Source organism: Condylura cristata, unplaced genomic scaffold (assembly GCF_000260355.1).
Source record: "Condylura cristata isolate star-nosed mole 26May11 unplaced genomic scaffold, ConCri1.0 scaffold00034, whole genome shotgun sequence".
NCBI classification, from domain to species: Eukaryota; Metazoa; Chordata; class Mammalia; order Eulipotyphla; family Talpidae; genus Condylura; species Condylura cristata.
The window spans coordinates 4,314,940-4,320,195 of NW_004567135.1; positions in this window are offsets into that span (position 1 = coordinate 4,314,940).

The window sequence follows — 5,256 nt, forward strand, 5'->3', positions numbered from 1 at the left end:
CTCACACGCTCTCTCTCTTTCGCTGTCGCTTCCCGGCAGATTTATGGCCAGCCCAGGGCCTGCCATTGGCCGAGCGCTGACAGGCCTTGATTTAACGCCGCCTCTCATTGGCTGAGCTTGACAGGCCGATTTACGAGTCGCTCTGCCATTGGCCAAGGCGCCGGGGCCCTGATTTATGGCTGGCGGGCTGAGGGAGGGGGGGCGCGATTGGGGAGAGGGGGGCAGTGGGGAGGCCCCTCCCCTCGGCGCCGCGGCCCGCTCCCCTCCGGCGCCCCCTCCCCTGCAGGAGCCGCGCTCCCTCTACCTGTTCCTCCACCTCCTTCTCTCTCCTCCCCGGGGAGGGGGAGGTGGGGTGCGGCGGTGACGGGCCCTGAAGCCGAAGACAGTGGAAGGGGCACGCGGGCGACGCCTCTGAGGGGCAGGGAGGGGGCCCCAAGGGGAGAGGAAGGGACGTGGGAGCGGGAGCGAGGACACTGCGCCAAAGAGCCGGGGCAAACTGGGGGTGCACAGGGCTGAACACAAAGGCTGGGGGAGAGAACGGGGAAGGAGAGACTGAAAGGGGCGCCTTTGAGGGAGCAAGTGGACTCAGCCATCACTGTCCAGGCCGAGCAGAGATGGAAATTTCCTGCAGACAATGGCTCTGCACGAGGGGCTCCGAGGACCCAAAGGGCGCCGACCGGCCGCTGGAGAGGGACGGGCAGGCCGGAGGAGGAATAGTGAAGGGGGAGTCGAGGCGGAACCAGGTTGGTTCCGTTGGGGGTGCGCCTGTGTTCTGGAAGGAAGGACCCAGACACGCTGTCCGCTCAGGGAAGGCCAGCCACAAGCCCTGGCCGCTTCCTCCAGGCTGCAGAGACCGGCTCCCTGCACCTCACTCCTCCCCCTTGCCCCTGTCCCCCAGTTAAATTTATGACCTAAGGGCTGGGCTTCAGGAATTGGGAATATTTATTCGTTCTTTGAGAGTAAAGTTTAGAAGGTGATAAATAAGGGGCCGAGGGGGGGTGCAGCTGGGGCGCCTATTTTTAGCATGGCCACTTTCACAAGGACCCCCACTCCCGAGTCCCCTCTCATCCTGAGCCAGAGAAGGGCGCAAGGGGAGGCTTGGGGGAGTGGGTTTCAGGTATCAGGAAGAGTCTGGTTCTCCCGCGGAGCCCCTCGGAGGACTGCAGAGTTCTGCAGAGTTCTGCAGCGGAGAAGGTGGAAGGCAGATGGGGAGGAACTTTCCAAACATCCTGGCATTCTTATAACCCCTGGGGTGCAGTTACAGTACTTCTGCAGATGAAGAGAAATGGGGAGAAGCCGGTTGATTTCCGTTTTACCTCCCACCCCCACCCCGCCCCCCAAGTTCAGTTGCTGAGGAGTAGGGGAAAGGAGCCAGAAAGGCAGAGGCAGGTTTTCCTGGGAGGCCACCTCTCTCCCAGCGCGGGCATTTAAGACCCCCACAGCCCCGGTCTCTGGGAAAGGTCTCTGGGAAAGGACGCTGGGAGTGTGGGGCCCTGGGCACCTCGGAATCCAAAGACCTGCCCACCCCCACTTCTGATTCTGAATTAGAAACAGCCAGTGGTTCCTGATACTCCTTGCCCTGGGCCTCCAGGAAGCGAGGGAGGGGCAGGATCAGCTCCCAGGTCCACAGGCTTTCTCCAGCCCTCAGCTGTGAGGGCCTATCTGTGACCCCAGCTCACGGTGAGCAAAGATGGGGGGCTGGACAGAAAGGCTGTGTAAAGAGAACGGAGAACTGGGGGAGAGCCCCCCAACACACTGTGCCCACCATCCCCTGAGGCCCTAGAAAGGACGGTCGCAGTGCCCGCAGGGACCCTGCCACCCACCCTGAGTGCTGCCCAGTGTGGGACGAGGGAGGGAGCAGGGTCTCAACTGGCCCTTTAAGAGCTCCTTGGGGTCAGAAAGCCCGGGCGGCACCGGGGAAGGAGCTGATGTCAGAAGACGGATGGGCAGCAAGATGGGGATTGATGCTAATGGGGGAGTTAAAGCTAAGTACCCAGACACTCAGAGGGCAGAACTGCAGATCTGTCTTCCTTATGCTCACCCCACCCCTCCCCAAACCAGGGCTGTAAATCTGCCTCCTCAATTGGGGGAAGGGGAAGGAGGAGAAGCAAGATGCTCTCTTCTCCCTTTTCCTGTTTTCTCCTAACGGCGCTGCCCCCCCACCCCCATTCTTTTGTCCGCTCCCAATCTCTCCTCCGAGAATCTATAATCTATAACTCTTTCCCACTAAAATTTCCGACGGCTGGCTTTCCATCAGGAATTGAGGGGGTGCTTTCATCTTGCAGAAGTTTAAGAGGAAAATGACAAGGTCTCATCGCGAGGCTCCAGGGTGGAAAGGGGGGGGTCTGGTGAGCCCGGAGCGCTGGCTGCCTCAGTTTCTCTTCCCTGCACGCTCTGCTCTTCTCGCTGGGAAGTGCCTCTAGCAGCCTTCTCCCGGGACAATGAGGCGAAGGCAGGGAGTGATTCTGGGGGCTAGAGATGGGGGAGGCCAGTGCCGCAGAGCGGGGTTTGTGGACATTCCGAGGGGCTAGCAGGCCCCCAAGGCAGCTAAAGAGGCAGCAGGAGCTGTCCACCAGAAGACCCACGGCCTGGCTTCTCGGAAACTCCTAGATCACACGGCCCCTCTCCTGGAGCACCACACCCTGCCTGCTGAGTAGAGACAACTTCAGGCCAATAGTAATTTACTGTAACGGCAGGTCCTGTTCCTCATGGCGCTGGGGACCTCGCAAGAAGGCTCTGGGGAGCCGGGGCAGTTACCCCTGGGGAATTCCTTTCTTCCTTTACTTCCAGGCTGGACTGTATCTGCTGTCTTTCAGGACCCATAAAGCACCCTTATCCCCAGCTCCACTGGGAATCCAGCCCTTTCTTTGAGCCCTCCCTCTCCCTCTCATCTGCTGCCTGAGATGCTAATCCTGCACACCTTTCTCTTCTTGGGAGCAATGAATACCCCAATCTCCCTGGGTCTAAATCCCCCTAAAGAATCCGAGAATGACTCCAAGACGTCAATCGTCAATCTCTTCTCTTCCCTCCTCCCAGGTCTTCCTTCAGGGGCCCAGATCTTCCAGGGGGCATCCTCTGTTGACTGCCTGTCCAGGTTCCAGGGAGAGAGTCCAGGGGAGTGGACAAGGTGGGGGCTATGAGAGGGGCCGGTGGAACCCCGACTTCCAGGCTCCTAGCATCTGGCCAAACACTCCCCCCTGTCCTGGAGGTCAGCCACTGCCCGCAGCCCTGGTCTCTGGCTGCTTCCCCATCCCGGCGATAAATCCCGTCTTTGTCTCCCCTCCACCCAGGCCCCAGGCGGCTGGGGGTCAGAGGCTGGAGGAGGGGTCAACGTGGAGGCGGGAGAGAGGCCGGCAGAGTGGGAGGAGAAGATGGACGGGAGCAGCTGGGGAGCGGCGGGGTGGGCAGCCGGCTGGGGCCTGCGGGCTAAATCCTGGCGGCACAATCCGGCAGGTCTGCATTCCGAGGGGAAGCCAGGGTTCCTGAGTCACGGACACCTCGGCTGGTCCCTGGGCACCGGGATGCTGAGAGGGCGGGCGCAGGCTGCCAGGAAGGAGGCAGCAGAACGAAATGGAGAAGAATAATATTGTGGGAACCATCCCTGTCCGCACCACCGCCCCTTGCACACGCATTCCTCACACACAAGATTTATGGCCCATCAGCAGGAGGGAGCCCCGAGAGCCAGACCCCCCTGCCAAGCCCCTCCCCACAGGCCTTCTTTGCCCACTTTCCCCTTCTCCTCTCTCCAGTCTTTTCTCTGCCCCAGGCCTGTTTCTCTGCGCGCTGCTACCCCCGTTTGTGCTGCCGGCTTTCTGCCCTCGTCACTGTCTCTGCCCCCTGGGCCCCAGTCACCTTTCCCTGCTCGCTCCCGGCTCCCAGTGCTTCTCACCTGCCTTTGCGGGCCCCACCTCCCACTCCTACTTGTTGGGCCTTCCCACCCATTCTGCCTGGGCTGCTCTGGGCCTAGCCCACCTCACTCCCTAGCCCTGTCTGACCAAGGCGGACAGGCAGGCTGCGGGGAGGGAAGAGGAGGGAAGAGCCTGGAGGTCTGTGTTATGGTGTGGCACTGGGGTGCGGGAAGCCAGGCCACCAGGAGAGAAGCTCAACTTGGGGAGAAGGGGTGGAGTGGGAAGAGGCCTGAACGGAGAAAAGACAGGGAAGAGTCAGGCCTAAGGACAAGTGTGTTGGGGTCAGTCTGCAGGGGGGGGACATAAGGGGTCTTGTGTCAGAGGTTGACAGACCCAGAGACAAGATCTGGAGGCCCAGCCAGGAAAAGAAGATACTGTCCACCAGGCCATCACCCGCTGGGCCGCGGGCCCCTTCTCTGCAGTCCAGAGTGCTGGCTCCCTCCACTGGCCTCCACCCACCCTCTTCTCCTGGCCCAGGAAATGAAGTCAGCTCAGACTATGCTGTCCCAGGCCTGCTGATGGGCCCTCCGAGGCAAGGCGCTGTGAAACAGAAGCCCCACCCGTCCATTCTCCGTCTAGGAGAGGGGCTTCAGCCAGTCAGCACCCCAGGGAGGGAGTGGGAGGAGGCTGTACCAAGACCTCTGTCTGCTGGACCTGGGGGGGGGCAGGGAGACCCCAAGCCCCAGGGGAGCCTAGGGGCGGGAGAAGAGCTTGCGGGGCACTTGAGGAAGAGGGCCCGAAGCACTAAATCACCCTGCAGGGGGGGCGAGCTCTGCCAGAGCTCAGTGGGGTGGGGAAAGGATAGACGTTGGGAAGGGGGAGAGAGGGTGGGGAACCGCCACATCTGGCAGGCAGGTGTCTGGCACGCTCAGGCAGGCCGCAGTCACTTTCCCCGCGAGGAAAGAGGGGGAGGCTCCCAGACAGAGGCCCCTAGCGCCGGGGAGAGGCCAGCTCTGCCGTCTCTGCTGGCTGTGTTTGCGCAGGGTCCCGAGAGGACACTGCGGCCCGCGCGGAGCGTCCATCCCGGCTGCACTCCTGGCGGGAGCAAGCAGCTGCCCAGGCTCACGCCAGGCCGGCTGGGACGACCAGCTCGGGAACCGCGGCTTGGAGAACCGGACACTGTGCGCTCTGCACGCCGGCACTGACCTGCCCTGTCCCCACGGGCCCACAGCTGCCCCCCCCCGCCCCTCCCAGCGGTGCTGGAGGGAGAGTAGCAGGGCCAGGGGGGCCGCACCGGACCCTGCTCGCCCAGCGCAGGCCGGCGCGGACAGCCGGCCTAGCGTCTTCCCTCTCTTCTGTCTGCTGAGGAGACTCCCAGGCACAGCGGCCCGGAGCTGAACTTGCAGCC